A 25,698-nucleotide genomic window follows, 5' to 3' on the forward strand; every position below is an offset into this window, starting at 1 on the left:
ATATTAAAATTTTTATTTAATTAAGAAAATATTAATTAACAGATATTGATTTTTTCTCCGACTATTGTTTTTTAAGTACTTATTTTAATTGTTTGCAAACTATTGATGAAAGAAATATTAGAAATTGACAATAAATATTAGGTTATTGCTCTTTCTTAATTAAATTAATAATTGTGTTGATTTAAAGCTAATAGAGCAAGAGCTGGATCGAGATGTTCAAAAATTCAATTTTTATTCCAAATTATTACAGACGTTTCGGCCAAGGGACGTGGTCATCTTCAGTGTAAAAATTGATAACACAAACAAAAACTTTTTAATTACAAAAGTAGAGAAGCGTTGATGCGAACAATTGATATACAAAACGCTCTCCAAACGTAGTTTTGATTTTGGAAACGCATCCTGTTAATGTGAAAAACGAAACAACAACGAATTAGGAGCATTCTCAAAGCTGAATTTTTTTTGAATAAATTTATGTGTATAAATACATCTGATACTAAGGGTCGTACAATTATTTGTAGTTAGTTTTATAAAATATGTGTGAAGCCACGGACCATCTAACTTGCAATTAGAAAAGCAAACCAGATTTTAAGAAATTAGTCAAAATAAATTGGCAAATAAAAGAAATAATTAAGAGAAAAGGTCAAAGTCAAGTAAAAAACATAAAACATCAAACATAATAAATTAATATTGAAAAGTATCTATACCTTGAACGGTCCGTCAAAACTATGTAATGAGAAATTTATAATATGACATGTGTCCACGGTAGTGAGTGCGACTCAACTGGCAAAGATGTAGAAACGGAAAGGAAAGATGGGATAAGTTATGGAGAGGATTACAAGGTGGGGAATTTTCTAAGTATTGGTAGATATGTATCCGGTAATAATTCGGTGTCCTCCTGTTTGTTCAGTCCTGTATTCTGTCTTTTTATATGTAGCATTTCGGAAGTTAATCTTTTACTATAACAAAGTTCTTTGTCTAATATGTCGATTTTGTCCCATTTGAAGTCGTGATTGAATTCCATTCTGTGGCAAGAAATTACCGAGGGAGAGCCTGATTTTTCATTGATATCTGTTCTGTGTTCTTTTATTCTAGTTCGTAAAAATATTAGAAAGACAGAAAAATATAAAATTAATAGGTAAAAGATTTTGAATGTATTAAATGTTTGAAATTTGTCAATATTTGAACGTGTATTATTTTATATGTGCAAAAAAAAACATACGAAAGTAATTTAAACACAACATGTACACACGATCACAGGAATGCCTTAATAACACATGAATTTGTCAACGAGTGTCAAGGCACATTTGAATTGGCTTGTGAAATTTACACTCGTGCAAGTTCATGTGTTAAGGCATTCTTGTGATCGTGTGTACAACAGAATAGTGATCAGTGGAGCGCAAAACTAGCATCCAATTTTCGCTTTTTTTCGTCGATTTATCTGCTTCTTACTCTGCGAGTGTCGAATGGATCATAACTTTATGCAATTGTGCTTTTCCGAGTTATTTTTTTGCTGTCGATTGGATCGCGTAATTTTCATATCTTCATGCTTATTGCTTATGTAGTCGTGATTAATTATACTTTAGATTTGTTGCAGAGAATTTTCAAGTAACTTTATTTTTTTATAAATAGGTTGTGTTCAGCAAAACTATTTGTCTTTCTGCAAACATCTTTTGAACACAATTTTGAAATTTTACGAATCAATAATAAATTGGAACGTCCTTCTTTCTGCTAAGAATGCACGATTTCTCGTTGAAATTCGTTAGACAAAGTTGTTCAAACATTTACGTAAATGACAAACGACGCTCTTCTCCGATCTCATCCTCATTTTCGCCGTATTTCGAAGTTGAAGTAGCGCTGCAGTGAGAAAAAGTATCTGCACGTTATGGATAACTAGTTCCAATAACGGACTCGTTAATCAAGCCGCACTTTCCGGCAAACGGACGGATGTGCGACTTCCGTTTTATCCCTCTTTTTTTGTCGACTCTTTATTCTTTTTTTTACGGGTGGACGCGTACTGCTAAAATAAAGAGTCGTGAATTTATACGTCTGCCCGCGATGGCGGCCGCACTTTGTCAGGCACATATGACTCCGCGATCTGTATTGCACTTTTTTCCGCTCTTCAATTGTGACTCTTAATTAAAGAAGCATTGCAAGAGTAATTGCAACGAATTTATCTTCATTTCTCAGTAACGACAACTTGTCCGATCACAAGGCATTTGTGCGTACAATTATCAGAGATAATAAATTTTTGTCAAGATTTGGGATGAGTAAATTGAAAAATCTTTAAGATGTAACAGCCGTGTACATTTATGCATACAATGTATATTTTTTATTGCGCAACAGAAGATATTTTTAGAGAATCTTAATCTTACAAGGTGTGCTTTTTCTCCTTGTTTAATCTTCGACATGTGATATCAATTTTATTTTTTATAATATATTTGAATTAACGTTGATTTTAATTACGCACATTCGTATTGCAATAAAAAATATTTGTCTCTGAAAAGAAATAAAAAAGCATACAAGTGTAAATGTATACAGATTGTTGTACAAATACAAGATTGTAGTGGTTTCTTGCGTCCAACGAAGCGGTTATAATCGGTATACCCAATTTCGTGCCTTTACGAACAACAAGACTCATTCCCTAGAACGATCCCTTCCGCTAGTTATTTGCGGTAAATAAACGATTGAAGGTATTCCGTTTAATTGTTTCGGCCGTAGACCACGACGCTCGCTTCGCTTTCATTCCTTTCCATCTTCCTCTGTTCTACTTGAACGACCGTGAAGCAATCCTACCTGTAATACATCATAGAACTGTCAAACTATGGTAAACGTTCCTTTATTTATATTAAGTTTTTATTAATAACATTGACATTTAATGACGCATTTATTAAACACAAAATTTTTAAATAAGTTAATAATCTTATCGATCAAATAGAAATTTTCAATTTTTTTACACACTTTGCATTGCGTGGAACCGAAAAGTCTCATTAATTTGTGCAGAAAGATGCACTCAATTCCAAATTATTTTTTCACGAATCACAATTTTTCGTTCGTCCTCGAGGTTTCTGCGGAAACTCGAAAGCATCGGGATGTGGTTAATAAATTTTGGGTGACTAATGGGCTCGTTCGTACGAGCACGCGCGCGGGCGTGCGGATCTTGGAGGAAGTGCGCCGCTCTGCCGACGCTCTAGTTGGATCGACTGCAAGCCCGATGGCTAATTAGATATTAACGACGGAATTAGGAGGTGGGCGACGGGACACGGCCTAATGGGATATTAGCCGGCAAATTAGGACGTTGGAAATTAGAAAATTAGCTTGGCGCGAACGTAAACATACGACTAAGATTTCTTCTCGCGATGACGTGTCGATTCTTTTTACGCAATATGTCTCTGCGCGAGTAATGAATATGTTTGAAATGAAGAAGAAGATCGAAAGCTTTAAAATTTGTAAATCTATCTTTGTAACGTGTTATGCATAATTCTTATCTAGAAATTAAAAATTTTTATATAATTCATGTATGTCTAGAAATTAGAACCTTATATTTTACATAATTTATATTTGAAGAAACCTTATATTTTAAGTTGAAAATTTATATAACGCTAATAAGATGATTATAATTTTATGTGGCACGATTATTAAAAGTTATTGAAAATATCATTTTATTTATATCGTGAAAAATACTTTTTTAAGAACTGGATGCCATTTGAAATTATTCTTAGATTAAAGTATTTTGTTACTGCTTATCTAAAAAAAACGATCTTAAAAGCTGGTTCTCGCAAAAAGTGAAATGCACGAAAAAGTTAATTTTAATCGATATTGCATGTTGCAGGGAATATTCATTGTTATCTTTTCTCATAAATCATACGGAAAGTATATTTTCATTGAAAAATAAGAATCATCAGAAGTCTTTCTGAAATTATGCTACTGATCGTCTTGTGACCGTTCAATGACTATCGTGTGTCACGCATTCTTGGCGGGGACGTAAATATATTCATATTCGTGGAAAGTGGGGTTATCATGATACCGGGACGGGGGCAGGTACACCTGATTGATACCTGGTTCGCGTGATTCCCGCGAAAGGGCCCGTCGTACGACAACGCGAACGACAACGAGGCCAATAACAACGACGATGACAGCGGCGACAGTAACGCTTGAAAAATTGCTGCGCACCGCCGGGCGATCGGTTTTTTAATTTTCTCGCGCAGGTTCGCATCCGCGATAAGCGCCCTTTAAAAAAGAGTTCTATGCTCGTTAACGAATTCATGAATTCCGAACGCTCCACCGCAGCCGCACTCGGCAATCGTTTGTCGTGTTTGTTGCATGTTCGATTAATCTATCGACCATCGTGTGTGTTATTCATTAAAAGTTTCTTGTTCGTGTAAACACTCGCAACGACTGAATATCACGTATGCCCGGTTTATCTCGAAAAAGGCAGAACTCAGTTACATGCGCAATAATTTAATTTGAATTAGCTGAAGGATGTCGTGTGTATTTGTCATAAAATTTTGCGAGCAACAACATTAATAATAAAATTAAGATGTTTTGGCTTAATTATGTTATAGTTATCGCGCAAATAAGCAAGAAAATAATACATAATTTTTTTACTTAGGAATATCAGATTGTGTATCTGAATTATCGGAGTGAAAAGAAATCAGCAGAATCATTTCTTGCAGCCGGACGCCAAGCATCGTGACGCCGGGTGTTCAATCGCGGAAGAACCGGTACTCTTCACGACGGCGTTGTTCTGCTTGGGATTCAATGGGAGTTGTTTAGTATTAGTAGACTTGTTGGTCCAAATAGCTACACTTTGACAGATCCCCATGGGGGATATCGAAACGGTGGGACGACACACGGCCCGGATACGTTTGAAATTCCGGAGTGAGAACCCGCAGCAGCAGGAGGAATCGTCTGCACAGGCTCATTGACCTAAGCCGTGGTGCGATCTCCCATTAGGCACGTAGGTGCCTATTCGGCTGTCTCGCAGCCTCCTCGTAAAACCGAGACTACCGAGACTCCATTGAAATCACCACCGCTTCCCCTTTTCGACTCGTTTTGTTGGTCAGCACGTGACAAACAAGCCTGTTTGCGCCACTGTCGAATTTAATCCTCGATGTCTGATTTAGCACGATGGCTATGCAATATTTTACGTCGCTACGCTAGGCATGATTTATTGTGAATAAGTAGCAAAATTTTCAATTTTACTTCCAGATGCAAGAAATTTTACAAAATTTTAGATATTTATAATTCAATATTTTTTAAAACATTTTACAAATTTATGGAATTTTTTTTAAATAATATAGATCTTTATTTTTTGTCTGTGGAATGTATAAAGTTAAATATTTAATTTTGACGTAGTTTTTAAAAATTTTTAAATAAAGCATACGTGCATACGAACTTTACATGTTATATGAAGCTTTATTATTTTATAAACAAGATGTTCCGTATATATTGTAATAGAAAGCTAATGATAGAAAACTTTTTGATTTTTGCATTTCTTAACAAAAACTTAAAAATAATAATTATATGTCTGTAAGCTACATTCACTGTCAAAACTTTTATAAATTTTCCTTTAACTTGAGGCTAGAATTCAGTTAGCGACACTCTCTTGCCTTGCGTCAAAATACGCTCTGACTAGTCATTAAGGGCATCTAAATTCAGTTCCGGGTCGATTCGAATCATAGCGCTCCCGTGCTAACTCTCCTGCATCGTCTCGCGTGAATTCGAGCGCGTATATAAGTCGGCGCAGAGCTAATCGCGGGATTACAGATCCGTATCGTGAAGATTGAAGCGAGTGCCGCGACCACGAGAGCGTTTAGTGGCCCTCGTAATCCGCCGATCGATCTCGTAAGCTCTCAAACGAAACAGAAGGAGAAACGACATTGAGCGTTAATTATGGCACTGAGACGCGCGGTAATAGATCTATTTCTGCTTTTAAGAGTTAACTTGTCTTCGTGAAAATACTCTTACGGATAGTGAGTGAAAATTAAACGAAAATGCCGCTGCCGTTAAACTTAATTAATAAATAAAGATAATATAAAAATAAATTTAAAGCGGGAACTCAAAGTTTATCGTAACAAAAACCTCATATTACATGTATTTAGTTTCCTGCGAGTTTCTCTTTACAAAATCTTCAAAAATTTGCTTTTCTATTATTAAAAAAATTGATTTTTACATGAAAATTATTGAATCACAATTAAAATTTAGTTTTATTTTAAATATTTTTTTTTAAATATGACAATAAAGTGACACGCCTGATCACGTTACAAGTAATACATCTTTGTACACCCGAGAAATCAATTAAAACCTATAAGAAAGATAAGAGAACTCTACATTATTTATTTTTTAAAATGTTTAGAAATTCTGTTAAATATTGAATTCTGATATAAATAAAAACACAGAACTATGAATATGAAACACCATATAAAGCGTGCTAATTAAAATTATTATGATAAGATATGTTATTCTTTTATATTTCACGTATCAACATTCTGAGTATTCACGAAGTAGTAAAAATATTAATATAAAGATAGACGGAAGATAATTGTTGTAAACTTAAGGCGAGTATTAAACAGTATTTGCGCGGAAAATTAATTTCGAGTTCGACTCCATGTAGCTATTTTCTCATGCGCGTTGTAGCGGAAGATTTTGATTAATCTCCCGGGCGTACATGTGCGAGGATTTGCTACTTCTAACGTAACCAGGCATGCCACTTCATTGTTCTTGGGTCCCATTGGGGAATTGTCGAGGACGAGTAGAACTATGCGAACCAAGAAACTCACCGTCTCCCAAGCTAAACAAGTTCCGCCGTAATTCGCGACAAAAGAGAAACCGCAGAATTCGCTCGACACATGCGTGAAAAATTTTTACGCAGAGCCGAGCGTGTGCGGTAAGAATAATGGTGATTTACATTTTTGCGGATTAACACTTGCGACGCGCGCGAATCTTTTTAATTATGGTAATTGAGTGAGAAACGTATCCCCTGAGCAAAGCGTTTTACTCGCGCAACGTTACGGCTTATAAATGCAAAATATTCTGATGATGACCCATTTCGCCAAGCTTCATCAAGTTCTCGTTAACGAACGTTAAATTGATGAGCCATTTATCTTTCATAGATTGTTGAAAATAGGAAGGATTTAACAATTGACAACGCTAGCTGACACTTCTTGGGCAAAAAAAAATTGTATTTTGTAAATCATGAAAAATCTACATTATCTATTATAAATTATAAGATTACAAGTGCAGTATGTATACTCGCTAAGTAAATGAAGCATTTTAAATTCTTACAATTTTTTAATAATTTAAATCTTTGGACATATACATAAATTACTCCTTTATTTTAAATTCGTTTATTTAAATATTTATTCAAAAAATGCGAATAAATGTGAATATATTTTCGAGTCAACACACACACACTAAGAGAATAGAAAAGTCGTTGTGTCACACATTTAAAGTGTTTAAAATCTTTTGCAAATTCTTTCAACAAATTGTTGAAATATTTTATAATCTTATTTAATATTCTACATAGTTTAAATATTTTACAATGTAAATGTCGTACCCGTTTAAAATATTTTACGTAGGTATAATTATTTGCTTAATATTTTCAAATTTAAATATTAAATTATACGCATACACGGATTGTTATTGTGATTTATTGGACTTTTAGAATTTTCAGTCTTTAAGGAAATCTGCACTGTTGTTATTTCATAAAGCGCACGCGATACGTATCGAGCGCTTAAGGAGAGGATCAAGTTCGCGGGCCAGCAAGCGATTTTGCTGCAGTTTCACAAGTAGTTAGTGCATACCGCGCACGGACCGCGCGGAAGCGTTCCCTTGGGGCGTGGATGACCAACAGTTTAAACAGAAATTTGATCTGTTTGCTACCGCAATCTGAAGCCTTAAGCCAACGCCGATAAACATTACATCGAAGCGATGTAGCCTCAACTGTCCGCCAATCTCTTCGGCTCGATACGAAAATACGAGTGTAATGTTTACAGATTTCAAGATTCTTGCTTTTGCGTAAATTGATTGTTGTAATCTTATCATATGTAATATTCGCTAACTTAATTAAATTGAAGAGTTGAAAGTAAATAAGTGAGAAATAATAATTTGACGTTTCTTATATATAAGTAAAATAATATAAATTCATGCATATGCTATTTGATTGCTATATTATAAGATTAAATATTCTAGCACTGTGAGTCGCTGAAGATAATCGAGTTGTTATGAAACGAGCTTGTTTATTTTTCTATCGGGTCGACGATGTGCACTGGCAACAGACCGAATCTCGTTAATCCCGTCTCAAAGTGCGACTTTGCGCGCCAGGCACGTAAGTAACCCACTTATTTACCTAGTTCGAGATAAAGTACCCCGTAAAAGCAAGCCTGCCAAATGCCGCGCGAAATAGAGTGCGAAGTCGAGAGCTTCGGGATCCCCGATCGTCCGGCTTTCGATCTCACTTGTAATATGAAAGAAAAAAAAACAATCGGATCGCCCTCGTAATCGTACTCTATGTGGAATGGGTGGCATGGTGCTGGTTATGACTGGAATGTCTTGTGTGTGGAATTCCATGCCAAGGATGCTCGATCGCCAGGATTTTGGTGGCAATCGAGAATGTCCCACCGCGAGATCGAGAGCGATTTAGTGAATTCGGGAGAAACGGCGCGTTGTACATTGAGATAAGTAAAAGATTAATAAATATTGGGTTTGTTAATGGCATAAAAAGCACTTCTCTTACTCTGTGACATGATATTGTTATTGGACAAGATTGTAAAAATAATGAAAACGTGAATAGTAACGTGAATATATGTATTTTTGAAGTTGGCGTTAAGATTTTATAGTGAGTTTTGGTATTTCAAAATATTTTTATAAATAAAATTGGAGAGTTTAATGCACTACGAGATTAATGTCCTATAAAGGAGGACGATTATTTTTTGATTTTGTTAATTATTTATGATAAATGTACGAACGTATTTTGCGCTTACATTAGTTTGAAATAGACGATGATGTGCAACCTGAGTAACGGTACAGCAGAACTGAAATGTAAATGGGATCGTTTAATGCGGCAAATAATCTTTGGGAAATAAACCGAAAATAAACGACGTCAGGATGAACTGTAAGCTGGCATGCGCATGAAGGTTGTGCGTTTTCGTTCCTGACAATTCCATTTTCCGGGGTAATTGCGATTGCATCGAAATGCCTCAAAACGGCCATGGTGGGGGTTGCCGACGTTTGGTTAGTTGCAACTCTGAAAGTTGAGACTGAACTGCCGTCTGGTTGGTGCATCTCGCGACACGCGAAAACTCGTTAAGCCAAAGTAGAAATGCGACCTTCAACGACCGATCTTCTCTCGTCTTCCCTTCGCAATATATCACGTCCGACTTCCGGTGGAAACTATAATGCGAGTTTCGTCATAATATGCTTAAGAGTATAATAATAATGCCTATATGAAGTTAGCCCCCCATTTTTCGATTTTGAATATTTTTTTAGTTGTTCCAGGTTGTTCTACGTTTGTTCTATATTGTTCCAAAGTTATGAACAAAAAAATCGAAAAACATGACGGGAAAAGCAAAAAAACGATTTATTTTTGTGGCCACCCATTTTTTTTTAAATTCAAATTTTTTTGCTGTTCTGGATTGTTCTAATTGTTCTAAACATTGTTCTAAAATATTAATCCCCCTAAAAAAGAATTTAAAAAGATATAGCAAAAAATAGCATTAAGCGTCCAAATAGTATTTTTACATTTATCGCTATTATTATATTATGTTTTGACACCAAATTACATATTTAAGCTAAAAACGAATAGAACAACCCAGAACAACTCTCAGTTTCACCAGAACAAACATTGTTACTCTTGAAGGTAGAGGTCTTTTTCGACCGATAATGTCGCTGGTGTAACATTATCGGTCGAAAAAGACAGAACAAATAAAGAGCACTTTACTCTTGAAGGTAGAGAATTATTTTGTCTTTTTCGACCCAATGAGAAATAGACACAGAACAACTGGAACAACTCTCAGTTTTGTCAAACGTTTAAAGAGCACTTTACTCTTGAAGGTAGAGAATTATTTTGTCTTTTTCGACCGATAATGTTACATCAGCGATTAGTGTCGATTAGTGTTTTTTTTGAATTTTTTTATTTTTTTAAATATAAGAGTAAAGTGCTCTTTATACGTTTGTTTTGACAAAACTGAGAGTTGTTCCATTGTTCTGTGTCTATTTCTCATTGTTCCAGGTTTTAGTGTCGCTGGTGTAACATTATCGGTCGAAAAAGACAAAATAATTCTCTACCTTCAAGAGTAAAGTGCTCTTTAAACGTTTGTTCTGACAAAACTGAAGTTGTTCCGGATTGTTCTGTGTCTATTTCTCATTGTTCCAGGTTTTAGTGTCGCTGGTGTAACATTATCGGTCGAAAAAGACAAAAATAATTCTCTACCTTCAAGAGTAAAGCGCCTTATAGTTGTTCTGGGTTGTTCTATTCGTTTTTAGCTTAAATATGTAATTTGGTGTCAAAACATAATATAATAATAGCGATAAATGTAAAAATACTATTTGGACGCTTAATGCTATTTTTTGCTATATCTTTTTAAATTCTTTTTTAGGGGGATTAATATTTTAGAACAATGTTTAGAACAATTAGAACAATCCAGAACAGCAAAAAAATTTGAATTTAAAAAAAAATGGGTGGCCACAAAAATAAATCGTTTTTTTGCTTTTCCCGTCATGTTTTTCGATTTTTTTGTTCATAACTTTGGAACAATATAGAACAAACGTAGAACAACCTGGAACAACTAAAAAAATATTCAAAATCGAAAAATGGGGGGCTAACTTCATATAGGCAATAATAATACTTGATGTTTTATCAGATATGTCTCATAGCTTTTATAAGTCATAAAGCTGTCGGGGGGGAATTATTAATTAATTATGATTATAGACAAGATAAATCAGACAGACAAACTTATATATGTTTTCTGTCAAATGTAGGATTCTTACGAACTACATTTGAAGAAAAATGGATATTTATTGAATAATTTTCATACAAGTCAACGAATCCGATATCTGCTGAATAAATAAAAGAAATTGATGTTTAAAATCATACATATAAGAACTTAGACGTAAAGAGCCAGCCGGTGTTATTAGTGTGGGAGAAATAAATTTCTTAAATTCAGTAATGGTCTACTTGGAACCGACATATAAAGCGATATAATCTGTTGACGGAAATGCTATTTATATTAATAAGGAATGTGCAATGATCTTGGAAGACCCCGAGTTCGACTCTCGACGTAGTAACTCGCACTCTGATACCTTTCTCGCTCATTCTTTGTTTATTCCTTATTAATAAAGAATCTCGGTTGTGATATCATTATGTATTCCTTCCCACACACAGCACATATATCCAGAAGACATCCCGAAAATCTTTGAGAGATACGATATCTTCGGAATGTTCCCCGAACGTCTTCCGGATATGCATGCTGTGTGAATTATTAATATAGAATCTCTTGCGAGATTATTTTACGCCAGTTCCATGTCAACCAGTAATGTATTATTTAATCTAAAAAATTGAAATTTCTTTTTTGCACACTACAACCGCTTGGTTTTTTGTGTGTATCTAATTTTTTATAAATTTAAAAAAATCGTAGAAAACCTGTACTCATTTCGATTTCAATATTTGTGTTCTTTTTATAAATTTTTAAATAAAATTTTCTATAATTTTTATAATATATTCCATCTTAATATATGCAAAAAGTTCTTTTAATATAATTGATATTGCAATTGACGATTATGTCGCGCGAATCATATTTTTGCGTTTCCGCGCAAGAACAAATGATGCGTTTTACTCGACCTTCTTCCATGGTTTACAAACACGAAGTTATCGCACGAGCATCACACGTCGGGGGGTTGTCGGGGATCGCGAGGAAGGATCGTGTCGCGTTTCGTAGCGGTACGAGGAGGCGAAAGCTTCAGCTCTGAGCTCGGAGTCGCGGCGTAACTGCGAGCGTGAGGTACACGATAGAAGTTGTTCGTGACTGTTCGAATGGTCTTTCTAGTTAAAATGTCGTCACTAAGGGCGACACGCGCAGTTACACACCGACGAACCTAACAGAGGTTCGCCGGAACAACCCCATCTCTAACCAGAAAGCGACTTAACTCCAGTGCCGAGGTGTGTCGACCTCGTACGACCAATTTGCGACACTTGGAAATGGAGTCTGTTAAGAAAGAGCCTCGAACTCGTTCAATTTTATACGGCTTCCGCGGAAAAATAAAAAGGTCAATACCAGGCGATTCGCCCCGTCTTTAGTAATGAACGTAATTCATTTGCGAGATGCACCGTTCTATTACTATTATTAATTCTTAAACGATATGTACACAAGATGCTTTTGCAGGAAGAATTGTGTACATTATATGTCTTGTTTCTCTGTGACTAAAGAACATGCGCGAGAGAAATTTTCCTTTGAAATTACAACAACACTCAGTCCATTAAAATGATGGGTTTTGATCGATGAAAACATATAATCGGCTATCGTATTAATTCTGGATATTAATAATCTAACATAGCAAAAGTCAACTTTGTTATAATTTGTGTAAATTTACGAATAATCGGATTGTTTATGTGTCATTGGGTTAAATCTATTCACACGTTTGATTATTTACGAAAATATTGGAGAGCGATAAACATGAAGTGGCATTTATTAGCAGATAAATCGATTTGGATTTCTGATTCGACATTATCTGGTTAAGAATATTATTTATAAAAAAATTGTTAATTTTTTTGCCGTAAATAAATGTTTATAAAAGAACCTATTTTTATTTATAAATTGGTTTATATTTATATTTGCTTTTAAATCGATACATACTAGCTTTAACTTCAGTATTTCAACGTTGGTAGGTAATTGAAATTATCATTAATTTATTGTAAATATTATCAATTATTAATTTACTGCATTGATATTACATATCACATATTGATATGATAAACACGAGATTCGCGAAACATTAAATATTAATTTTCCTATATTCAACGATTAAAAATCTAGTATTTCATAATATACGTCATTTTAATTTAATAATTCATGAACCAACTATGAATACGTTAATAATAACCACATAATTAATTAATTTATTTCTCTAATCTATGAATAAATGTTTCAAAAAATTTATTTTTTACTTAGAACGTAGAAACGCTTCAGTTTATTTCTTACAAAAGCCAATTAATTATTAAATATTTTTTAATAATACCTTTCAGCAATTTTATTTGTAAAGGAAAAATTTAAATACTTAATTTTCTTAATAATGACGTTATTTTGATCACGTGTATTTTAAAGCAATTGTGTTAAAATTATGTGATAAAATTAAAAATAATTGCCTTTACGTAGGAAGCAGAAAAATCAATTTGCAAGTTCGATAGACACGTTCTTTTTTTTTAGCGCGATGGGCGTCCGCGTCTTTCGGGCTTACGCTTTTGAATGGCCGATTAGTTTGGCTCAATTAAATCGCCGTAAACGGATTGAATGTCTGCGACAATAGGGTCGAGATGCCTCGTCCGATCGAGCGTGCGGCCCATCGCGGAGCCTTTTGTGGATAGATTGCTGCCCCCATCTCGAAATACTTCTTCTTATACTCCTTTATACTCTTTATCCTCGTCCCCGGAAAGTTTTCCGAAGAGAGAGAGTTTCTTACCTTCCCTCCGCCCGCGCGCATTTAATCCCCGTTTCGATTCAGACCGGGCTTTGTCGTTTCCCGACAGGGACAAAGCGGAATCGAACGAATATCTTTTGAAAGAACAATAAAAATAAAGGAAGTTTATTATTCAGATTCGTCTGAATAATTCATTTTTATTGGAATGATTACGAAATGGTGTATGTGCTTTCGCGCGATATAAGTACTTTTTATGTGATTCGCAATTGTTTGTATCTCATTATAAAAACTCACAATATGTAGCATCATAATTTTGGACATTTCGTTTAATCTTCTTAATCATTAGAAAAGACAATTGTTATCCGCACTTTGACAAGTTCTTTTGATTTCTTCGTTTTCTTCGAATTTTAGTTTTCTTTAGACGCATAACAAGCTTGTCTGTAAGATAGGATTTTAACTAAAGGATACTAGCTTCTAACTTACGTGCATAAATACGCAATGAAGATTCGGCGTGCTATGTCGCAGTTTCTGCACAGTTTGCATACCTTATTATGCGCTTCGCGAGTACAGCGATACGAGTGTCCTTTTCCGGCTTGTCTCTTCAATCCTGGCAGTCATTCTTCAAAGTTCAGTCATAATACTGAAGGAGTTAAATAAGTTCTTTGATGAATGTGCAAATAGTTCACCGTGTGTGATTAATTAAAGTGTAATACGATAAAGACAGAATTTATGTAACATGAAATATCTATAAATTCGGTAATTTTGTATACGAGATCTTCGTAATGAAACCTTCTTGTATGTAAAATAACAATTTTTTATACGAGGCGTTTTTAACATATCGCTCATATCGTAAAATTGCTATTATTCGAAACTTTTGTACATCGAATTTTTGCAAAATGTGAGAAAATTGTGCACGGATAAATTTCGTTTTTCATTCTTTTTTACCCTCTTCTCGTTGCTCGCTTCGCGCATTATACTTGGCGTTGGAATTTTGATCAGTAATAAAGTTTGAATTAATTATGCTGAAATAAGTGACATCGTGTTTTGATTCAGTAACTGAGAAATTCCAATTTCCGCCGGAAGTAATATAAATAGAAAAGATAAGTAACTTCAAAGTCTGTAGTTGTCGAGACGGAGCGGTAGCTTCATCCTCACGTCATGTCATGTGAATACTTGGTGCGTTAAACTACATTTAATATATTAATATATTTAATAAAATAAAGTAAACCAACATTTAACATTTTTGTACAGCAGTTATACTTTGTATCTCTTTTCTTTCTCAAAAAGTTTTATCGAAAAGCGCTCTGTATGTGGCAGGAAATTTACGCTTTTAAACTATACGCATTACATATACGTCTTGTTTATTCAATTCAATCTATTTAATTATAGTATAAAGTTAGGTCTTTCTCTAGAAATTCTCTGGAAAGATGACAAATCTGAAAATCTACTATGGGATAAGTAAATTAGACCATTTATCTTGCTCATCACTTTGTTGTGTTAATTTGACTTGAACTTATTAAAAATAAAATAAATTTACATACACGCACACACATAAAGTGATGTAATAGCAAAGTAAATTAGATAATATCGCACGGGGAAGAGTAACATTGTGATCTGATACATTTAGCTCACGAGTACAAGGTGTTAAGAAACATGCTAAATGTGCTAATCCTAATCTAATCCATCTGATCTAGTTGTAATGTTTGAATTTCCGAGATAAAGCATCGGCGATCGAAAGGGCGCGGTGGTGGAGAACCTTGACACATTTCCACACGATTATTATCTTCGGTGGCATCTTTTATCTCGCGTCGCGTCTTGTCTCGTTCAACCGTTAATCACAGGTGCCTTGTCACGTGCGCGCGCGTGCGTTCGTCAAAGCGACCTCCTCTTCGCGCGTGTACGGACGTCGGATGACCTTAATTAAGCTCAGGGCGAAGAACGCCGGCACGAAATAAACCGCTTTGTACGTGAGGCGGAAACACAAGTCGCTTCTGTAAACGTCACGACACCCGTTGCACGCGGCTTTATAATCGCGACGCTAAATACGCGCAGTTAGAGGATAATACCGGGGCCCGTTAAATATTTACGACGTATATTTTCGTTCGAGACTGAAAATCCTTCCTAATTAGCGAGAGAAACGTCACAGCCTGGCGTTTATTAGTGATGAATATTTATGAATAGAGAATTGATCATTTCTTGCGTTTGTCAGCTGCGTATCTTTTTTTTTTTCCTTAAAATGTTTTATGTTAGAACAATATTTTGGAAATGCTATGTATAGCGATCGACTCTTCTGTGCTCTTTCAAGCCCCATTGATATCCAATTAGGTTGTATTATATTTAATACGATAAAAGATAGTTGACTATTTGAAGGGAAACATGGTTCGCTTTTTACAGCTTATATCGAATTACGTACTTAATAAAAAGTACTGAATGTCTATCGTTTGGTGGAGTCGAACTCACTCGTGAAACGAGCCTTGAGAGTAATGGTCAATCGCATGACTTGTTCACACAAATCTCAGGACTTAATTACGACATACAAAAAGTATAAGTTACTCAAAATGTCAGAATTGTAAATTTTAATTAAAAAAGATAACGCTAATTGTTTTTTGAGTCAGCAGTAAGAGAGAATGCGTGTGCGATTTCGGAAAGCGTATCGGAACAAGTTGAACGAAATACGGCTTAGCTTACGCGTGTGACCGATTTAATTCGGGTTCGTAAATTCGAGCTTGACTGTAACGTCGATAATTTGTGAATACGAAATTTAACGCTTTGTTCGCGATCGTATTGGCATAACAAGAAATTGTGTTTTATTATTATCACGCGCAATCAAGATTCTTACAAAAGATTTATGTCGGCATCTGTCGAGCAGATATGCATGATGCTAATTACTATGTAGTAATTAGGAAAACTTCAGCATCACCAACGCAGTTTCAATGATCCGCTTAAAATTTTAGAAGGATTTATTAGTTTCGGCAGTAATTCCATTATAGAAGGCTCTTGAGTTTCATGGACATTGGAGGTAAGCATATCACTTTCACAATAAATACGTGATTAACCATAATTACCCGACGGAGGAAATGAATACACTACTCCTTTCAGCTGTGTGTGTGTGTGTGTTTATAAAATTTTAATCTCGATCAATACAATATTCTACTTACAATGTGTAATGCATCTACAATGTATTATGCATAATCAATTATTAACCTTTAACAGGTTAGGTCTGTTAGATCTTCTTAACATTTTAATGATTTGTTATTTAAAACCGAACTCTTGTACTTTTTATATTGCCCTTATCGTCGAACCTCATTGTTCAATATTGAAACAATGCAATGCAGAATTAATTCGAGTTTAATTATCATTTGAATAACACATGTTAAAATGTTTGTCATTATTTTGTGTTTAATATGTATGTTGTATTGTCTTTTATTTTACTGAGACTGTAATGATCTATTCTTTTTATCAATACTTTAGCAAAATACACATTTAAATGTTAATTAAAATGTTATTTGAAAGCGGTTGATGACACTAAAATTAAAGAAGAGACTAATATTAAGCATCAACTATTTACAACTCACTCACTCAATAGCGAAATATTTTTTACGTTTCTTTCTTACGTTCTATAGCTCCTCCGTCTACGCTTGTTTTGTTATTGTTCTTAACACAGTGGAAAGCTGCTTCACGGAACCTTAAATTTAAAGAGCAAAATCTGCAATCTTAAAGTCCAGATACACTTTGCATCTCAATGCAATTCGATTATACGAGAGGGACGACTGAGTTTGCATTAATGTTAAGTAATGTATTCCGCGAGCGGTTTATTTATACGACTGACGTCAACGATATGGAAAGCTTCAAACTCTAAGATTTGGATGTTTTCAAATTTATCCGCAAAAGACAAATAACAAAAGTTAATATCATTATTAATATTACGTAAATGTAGCTCTCCTTCTTGCTTATTGCTATTTTAGTTAATTTGCAGTTAGTTGCACGTACAATCACGTGCATTACTAATACACTTGTATTTATAAGGATATTTTACAACTTGGAAGTTCTTCTATCTCTCGCTCTCTCTCTCTCTCTCCCTTTCTCTCGCTGTCTTTATTTTGCAAACATGGAACAGTTGAATCGTATTATATAATTTTTATTTAAACTATGGAAGCATAAAATCATACATTAAATGTAAACAAATTTCCGATTTATATATTAATGTTCTAAAAAAAAATGTAAAAAAAATAGAAATATCAATTATAGATTAATACGTTTTTCTAATTCTTTGTACAATTAGCTTGAGTTTTTTTGCTTTAGCACAAGCTTTTTGTCTTATAAATGCTTTCGCAGCAGGTCGTTGTAAACCGGTTGCATCTCACAAATGCGATCGCCACGTTTACATGTCCGAGGCTCATATCAAACCGCCGGTCGTTGAAAGCTCATTCAATTAGGCAAATCAATTAGGTGAGTGAGAAGCGGGATATCTGCATATGGACGGAAATGTTTCGTCGCTGTCGATGTATTGATAACATATTGCATATACACTCTCTTTAACACATCCGCGATTCCACTTACGTAATCGTGAATATATTACCATGATCAATTTTGATTAATCCTTTGCCGATTTAATCTACATCGGAGTTCTCGACAGTTTGAATTGGACGGTATCAGAACCGACTTGGAATATTGCGGTAAAAGATGAGGAAAGAAAGACGCGTGTAATGTTGTCTCAAAGGAAATGTAAAACAAAATTTTAATGCGACAATTTTTTTTATTATTTAAAAGTAAAATTCCTTAAAAGAGCATGAACAACTTGTTTCGCCGTGGAAAAACTATTTGTAATTTCTTTTAAAGTAACTTTAACTGCACTGCGGAATCTTGGATTATCGAGTTTCAAACTATCAAAACTATGCTGTGTGGTGAAGACTGTCGTGAGATATTTCGAAAATGAATATTGAATAAATAAAATAATCGATATTTATTTTGAAATATTTTTACACTAATTTTTCTCTGATGGCTTTCTTCTTTTTTTTAAATGTTTATTTAAAATTAATCACATACATAAAACCATTATTTTATTTAGCTAAGATTACGTTTATCGGTTTTTTTTGTGTTATTCCTTTTATCTATTTTTTTAACAATCTTAAGTAACGAATGGATCCATGCAGGGCTCCGGTATCGCGACGAAAATTATGAAGCCGTCGCTGCGTTAATTTCGATGCGATTAAAATCGCCGAGATATAACAAAGCGACGATGACAGACATCTCGGGTGGAAAATTTATTTCGCAACAAGTGAAAGCTTTTCTCGTTGCTGGCCGGAAGCGCGTTTCACTCGGAATTACACCTTTTCGATGTCGGAGTGACGCCGAAGTCCCGCGGCTTGACGGACCGTTCGATTCGATGCATCAATTTCCTGCGGGCTTTCATTTTTTTTTCTCCACTCGCTTTTATTTCATTATCGACGTCGCCGACGATCCGTCACTGTCGCCGACCTCGAAGAGCGCGACGATCACGCGGAAAATAATGCGGCCAGACAGCTTTGCCCTCTTCGTCGTTGCCGTGAATTCCGCGAGCTGTGAAAAATTTGTATTAGCCAAATCTGTATTAACGTGAAAACGCATGGTCTACAAATTTTTTAGCTTTTTTTTTTTTTAAATAATGCATTATTTATTGCAAAATTAACTCATGTTTATTAATCGACGTTATTTTCGTGCATATTGCTCTTCATAATCTCGTGTAACTCAAAGCGAAGTGCTATGAAGTATGCAAAATAGCGACAGTATTATTTTTCTTGTTATTTTGTTTCTGATGATGTTGCCATTAATTGCACATAGAGAATGGTGTAATATTACACGCAATATCATTTACCCTATAAATATACGGAATGTAAATCAACATACTGCAACTGTATCTACATCCATCTGGTGAATGTTGATTGTCAATAAGGTGGATATTAATAGTTGCTTACCGCACTCGCCATATGTATATTGGTCCAATTTTGGAGCACATTATTTACATATTAAACAAATTGAATACTCTAATAATTAATAATTTACTTTTTTTGATATTTCCTTTTCTGAATAATGTGTGCGTCGTAATTAAAAATATTTGTAATTGCATAAAATTCACTCCAAGTTTATAAGACGTTTATGATGTGTTAGAAATGCAAAGAAAGCCGAAATCAGTCAATAAAGTAATTATTTAAGCAATATTTTTCTTTATATAATACATGCGTTCTTGTAAAATTTAATAGTTCAACGTTATATGCAATCTAATTAATTTTTTTGCATTTTTACTAAATTCTGTAGCAAATGGGAAATGATAAATGATACAAATATTTTTGCTGTAATTTTAAAAAGGGTAGTAGGTCACAGAAAACATTGACACGTTTTTAGAAAAATGGTGATCGACTGATGAGGGATAACATTAGTCATCCCTTATAATTATGACGGGTCACGGAAAGGCTGGAACTCAAAAAGAGGGAAACGTGCCGGCGCTTCGAATCGGCATGAAATTTATGCACAAACTTTTGCGGCGTCCGCACCACCATAAATCGTCGGTGTCGAGATGTCATCGGCGGAAAGGAAGATCGAAAATTTCCCGGAAAAATGGTGTAAACTTTTGAGAAGCTCCTTATACAATCGCTTCGTCTTTATTACTGCTTAAAAAATTTGCTTTTTTATCCAACATTTCTTGCAACATTAGATAAAAGCAACGTTTGTCAGTAACTTAATAAAACAATAATATAAGTCTAACAAAATATTATATAAGAAATTGTTACACTCTATAAGATGATAAAAATTATGTATTCTAAACTAAACTTTGTTATACAAATACAAATACAAATTTATATTACAAAACATTAGCTCTCTAAATAATATTCAAATCATTAGTAATAATTATTAATTTTAAATTCTATAACAACTTTGAACAAAGTGTGCGATAAGAAACTGGAACTTGCAAACAGTTGAGCACTGATAATTCTCTTTAATTGTGATAATAATATAAATTTTCGCAAGTTTTCCAAATTTCCTCTTGTCCAACGAAAATTCAAAGGGTAACGAGGCGAATTATTAGGAAAAGGGGGAGTAAAGGCTGATCTCCGCCGATGGAGCCAATTCCAATTTTCTGGCTGCCTGATCCGGCCTTTATATAATCAGATTGTCGCCGATATATCATGCCAGGCGTTATAATTATTCAAAAGTTTACCGATTATCGATTGCGACGGAACGAATTGTCGAAATATTTGGTTTGCAAGAGAGGAAAAGAAGAACGAAGCGACCTCTCTTACATCTCCAAAGTTAAATAATCCGTTAATTAATTTTTTTTCTCTTTCTGACATATACGCTTGAATAGCTTTTAATTACTTACTCTATAAAACGTGAATTGATCAGATATAGGTGAATATTCGTTTTAATTAAACTCGACAAATACACGTTGCGTTCCGCATGAAACTAATATTAATTTATTTAATTAAAGTAATGTTTAATCTTGTGGTAGGACGATCCAATTTCGTCTAATAAATCGTTTTATTTGGATATCAAAATACATTCGTGTTTCCTGTAATCTTGTGATAGTCAAATATACATCGTAATACAATACGTACTTGATACAAAAAGGTTTTATTGCAACACATATATATTAAATTTTTTTAATTCGAAAGTGTAATTTGAAAGTGCTCTGTAATTTCTATTGCTCAACTAGGGAGAAAGCTTCGGCATGCTAGTGACGGCCGTCAATCGAACGGGGATCTTTCGGGGCTTTTCAGGTGATTTTTCATGCTAACCGAATACGGACGACGATTTTTCAGGCCGCTATAAAACTGAAATTTCTCACGCCCTCTCCATAGCCTCGGCCGGCTATGGCCGGAACGATCAACGCCGATATCCGCGTCTCTTTTCACGTCAGCTTCGCTTTGCATCCTTAGCCTCCCTTAAACTTTCCGACATTTTTCCAGTAAAAGGAATGAATCCACTCGGTTCTCGAATGACGACGATGTAGGACGAATCGGCTGGCTGCCAAGGATCGCATTAAATATGAACAGCAAAAGGGAAAAGATGGGGAGCACAACCAAGGATAGTGAATGGAATATAAATTTTGTTAAATTGTATCGTGGGAATTTTTGTATAGAATTGCTAAAATGTTACAAATTAATCATTTTTATCATATGGAAAAAAATGTTTTTTTTTTTTTTTTTTTTTTTATAATATTGATTTTCTTTTATTATATTCCATTTTTTTCCGGCTAAGCAATGTTTGCAATTGTGTTTCTAAGTTTAACAAAATATACTTTACCTGCTTAATACACAAATCAATATTTTAGAACAAAAATAGCAATTTTCTATAAATTTTAAGCAGAAGAAAAAAATTATTAAACGAATAATGTGTGCATTTGTTGACGATCTTAAAGAATTAAGTAGTAATTTATCGAAAATCGCAAGGACAATCCTTTCTGAGCGCTCGAACTGCGTTGAAAGTGGCACGGCGATCGCAGCAATTAGGATACCGTGCACGCGCTCTATGCGACACTAATTGCGCTTAAGTAATCTAATGGCGATACGTGATAATTTGCATACGTGCAATGCCCATGTCAATTCATGCACGACGCGCGTTTAGCATCAACGGCCGCGCGATCGAACCCGCGTGTTTATGACCCTTTTATCTCACGGCAGCTCCATGAATACACACTTCTGGACTATTTTATATCAAAAAAATATAATGGGATGTGTTAAATTGACAATTGACATTCTTTTTTTTTTTGTTTTTTATTCGCTCTTTTACAAAATATGTTTGAATATCGCTTATCATACTTGGTAACGTATTTGTATTACGAAATGTTTTTATTTGGAATGAGTTAAAAAATAGATAGTATATATATCTGATGTGACATTTGACATTTTATCGGACATGCATTTAAATGTACATCTATTTTACAAATCTATACATTTTGTGAAAATATTTATGAAACTTTAAATATACAGTTTTGTGTTGCATAGGTCAAATTTATAATCAATTGTGACATATGTTGTTATAAATTGGCAATTTATTCACAAAACCGCATTGACAATTGCATTCCTTTCTTATTACATCTGTGTGAGAATAGTATATATATATATAATTAACCTGCGGTACTTATTAGTATATTATCTTTATTATAACAGATTATAATTGTATAATATTTGGTGATTATCTTTTGCATTAATACATTTCATATTTGTTGTTTCAGGTAAGTTTGGCTGGTTTCATGACTGGTTTCCTTTGGTATTATATTCTGCAACCGAGAACTGTACGTACGTAAATTATTAAGTTAATCACGAGTAACGTTATCATCGCTGCGGAGAAAGGATCAATTTTTGCAATTAATTTTACAAGCTGAATTTGGAAATCTCGAGCGCGGCAGAGCGATAAGCGCCGTCGATAATTATACTAAAGCGAATATGTGTACGTGTCTACATGTGTACATATATGCAATTGCATTCGAATCTGGGTCAGGTATCCGCGTTCCATCGGCGTCACGCAATGTTTATCTCGAAATCGATGGTGAATTATTGCTGAATCGAGTGCAACCTCACAGGAAACACTATATTTTTGATCGTGCCAAACTCTCATTATCCACTAACAATATTTTTAGCGATACTGGCTCTATTATGCCAGCCTATATTTCGTAGCCAAGTAACTTTTCCATATTTTTTTTGTCTCTTAATATAGAAATTTTATTTATAATTTATTGCATACATTCAGGCATTTAAAAAAAAATATTTTTTTTACTTGTACTTAATAGAAAGCAAAAAAGAATTATTTTAACGTAAAATCAATGAGATGAGAAGATATATATGCTTATCCAAATATATGTCTTGAGTACAATTTCTAGTATCAAAAAATCTACAATTTATCAATCAATACAAATCTAAAATTATTCGGAATGATTACACGCTATTAAAAAGATAAATGGTTTCTCTTTTCTGAACGGAGTGGCAATTCTATGAAACCACTTGCTAAATCGAGACACGCACGGTTGAAGAAAATCGAAATATTATCATCGGGAACAGGTTTAGTGCGAAAGCTTTTAGTGCGATGTTTGAAATGGCAGGTATTTTCTGTGTATCAACACGCGAAATACGATATTTCTGATATGTGGGGTTATTTGCGCTGAGAATATTCTACCACAATGATGGCGCATTCGTGCGTAGCGTTAGTTTCCATCGGCGAAAAATCCGTATACATATACTTATCGATGATTATAGCAAAGTCAACAGAAGATGTTTGGCAATATAATGTCGAAAATATACAAAGGCAATTATACAATATATTACACAATGGATATTACATAACAAATTGTATGTATAGAGTGATTAGAAGCAAAAACAATATGCGCTCGCAAATACATTTTCGAAAACTCTGAAAACATTTAAGAAAGCTTTAAATTGCTTGTTTTTTTTTACAATCAAAGATTTTTAATTTTTAGAAATGAGATCTGAGCTGCGACGCGCTTGAAGTATTTGCGCATAGTTCGAATGCGATTATTGTCATTAAGAAATTTAATCGCGTCCCCGTAATAATTAGATCGCCGTTGCAATTTCGTTAAAAGTCAAAGGTATGCCGGTTCGCGTTAACTCCCGTTCTAACGAAGTTTTCAGTCAATAAAGCACGAGATAAACTCGTAATGAAAAATCGATAAGGCGCCACACATAGTTTGAAATCTTTCTTCCCGTGAAGCTCACCTCGTCTCAGAAATATTCCTGCAGGAAAGATTGATATCTCCGGTATCTAAGTTAGCCAACTTCCGCTAAGTGCTCGTAACGAGATGGATGATAATGGAAAGTTTAAACCAACGAGGATTATCGCATTTTGCGCGAGATGCGGTTTTTATCAAATATGAGGCATTAATATATTTAACATATTATCCGTCATGAAAATATGTGTGTGTGTGCGTGTGCGTGTCGTGTGCGTGCGCGCGCGCGCGTGTGTGTGTATGTGTGTGTAGGTATAGTATATATAGGGTACGCCTGAATTATTTTTATCAGAGCTATTTTAAAATAAGAAACAAAACTATTACGTATCAGTACGTAATATATACGTCACATAGTATTTATAGTAAAGACACTTTGTTAATAATAATGATTAACTAATTTTGATTAAGTTCTATCTTTCGTTTTGATCAGAATAATTACATATGATCTAAATATCTCGATCTATTTTGTATCAAACATTAAATATTTTCTAGGTTTATAACATTTAGTATGTTATCTATAATTACAATCAGTTCGTAGTATAAATTTAGATTACTGGATTTAATTTAATATATTTGAAGTATGAAATAAATCTGGTTTTGTAAATTAAACTTGGACGTATCACTATTAGTAAAAGTTATAGCTCGTGTTTCTCAAACATAAAATAAAAAAATAAAATAAAATGTAATATAAGAAAATAATAAATAAAATAATAATAAAATAATATAATATAATAAAATCTTTTCCGCAACGCTGATTGGTTTTCCTGATGCACGTTGTGCGTTACTCCGAGCTTATTACCTTAGTATTGTTAAAATATACATTTTGTTTCGGGAAAATTCATCGCGTACGTGTTTTTCAAGTGCAAAATAATCATAAAAATTCGAATTTAGACTTCTTCTTATTGTATAATATATTTTTATTATGTCGCGATGTTTCGATGCATTGAAATAAGCGAGCGATATCGAGATCAATTGAGTTGGCCAATTGTCAAGAAAATACAATTTACATGTTCGAATAATTCAAATGTACAAAATATTCCAATTTTATCTGACCCTAATATACATATACATATATGAGTGTCATGATAAGAGCACGTGCAGTGTGCATAAACATCTGCAGCGTGAAAAACCGAGAAGATCCGTTTTTGTCGCAGGTCGCTACGTTGATTTTTCGCTGAGTTATAGCGTTTTGAAAATTCGGCAGGTGCATCGTCTAAAAATAGACGCGGAATGCGGACACGGCACTGGAATGCGCGGATTGCGGTAATAGCTATTTTTATACTACGGCCTTGAACGGCCTTGAACGGCCTAGACCCCTGCGAGACGTAGTGGTGCATCGGTCGACTTCGGCT

At 34.2% G+C, this 25,698-nt stretch overlaps 1 protein-coding gene across 11 annotated transcripts in view; it reads left to right on the forward strand.

Annotated features, from left to right (window-relative positions):
- Positions 1-25,698, forward strand: part of Gfrl (Glial cell line-derived neurotrophic family receptor-like) — a 342,717-nt gene that overhangs the window by 130,235 nt on the left and 186,784 nt on the right. The gene's annotated exons all lie outside the window — the stretch shown is intronic.

The sequence above is a fragment of the Linepithema humile genome, chromosome 2, assembly GCF_040581485.1.
Source record: "Linepithema humile isolate Giens D197 chromosome 2, Lhum_UNIL_v1.0, whole genome shotgun sequence".
NCBI classification, from domain to species: domain Eukaryota; kingdom Metazoa; phylum Arthropoda; class Insecta; order Hymenoptera; family Formicidae; genus Linepithema; species Linepithema humile.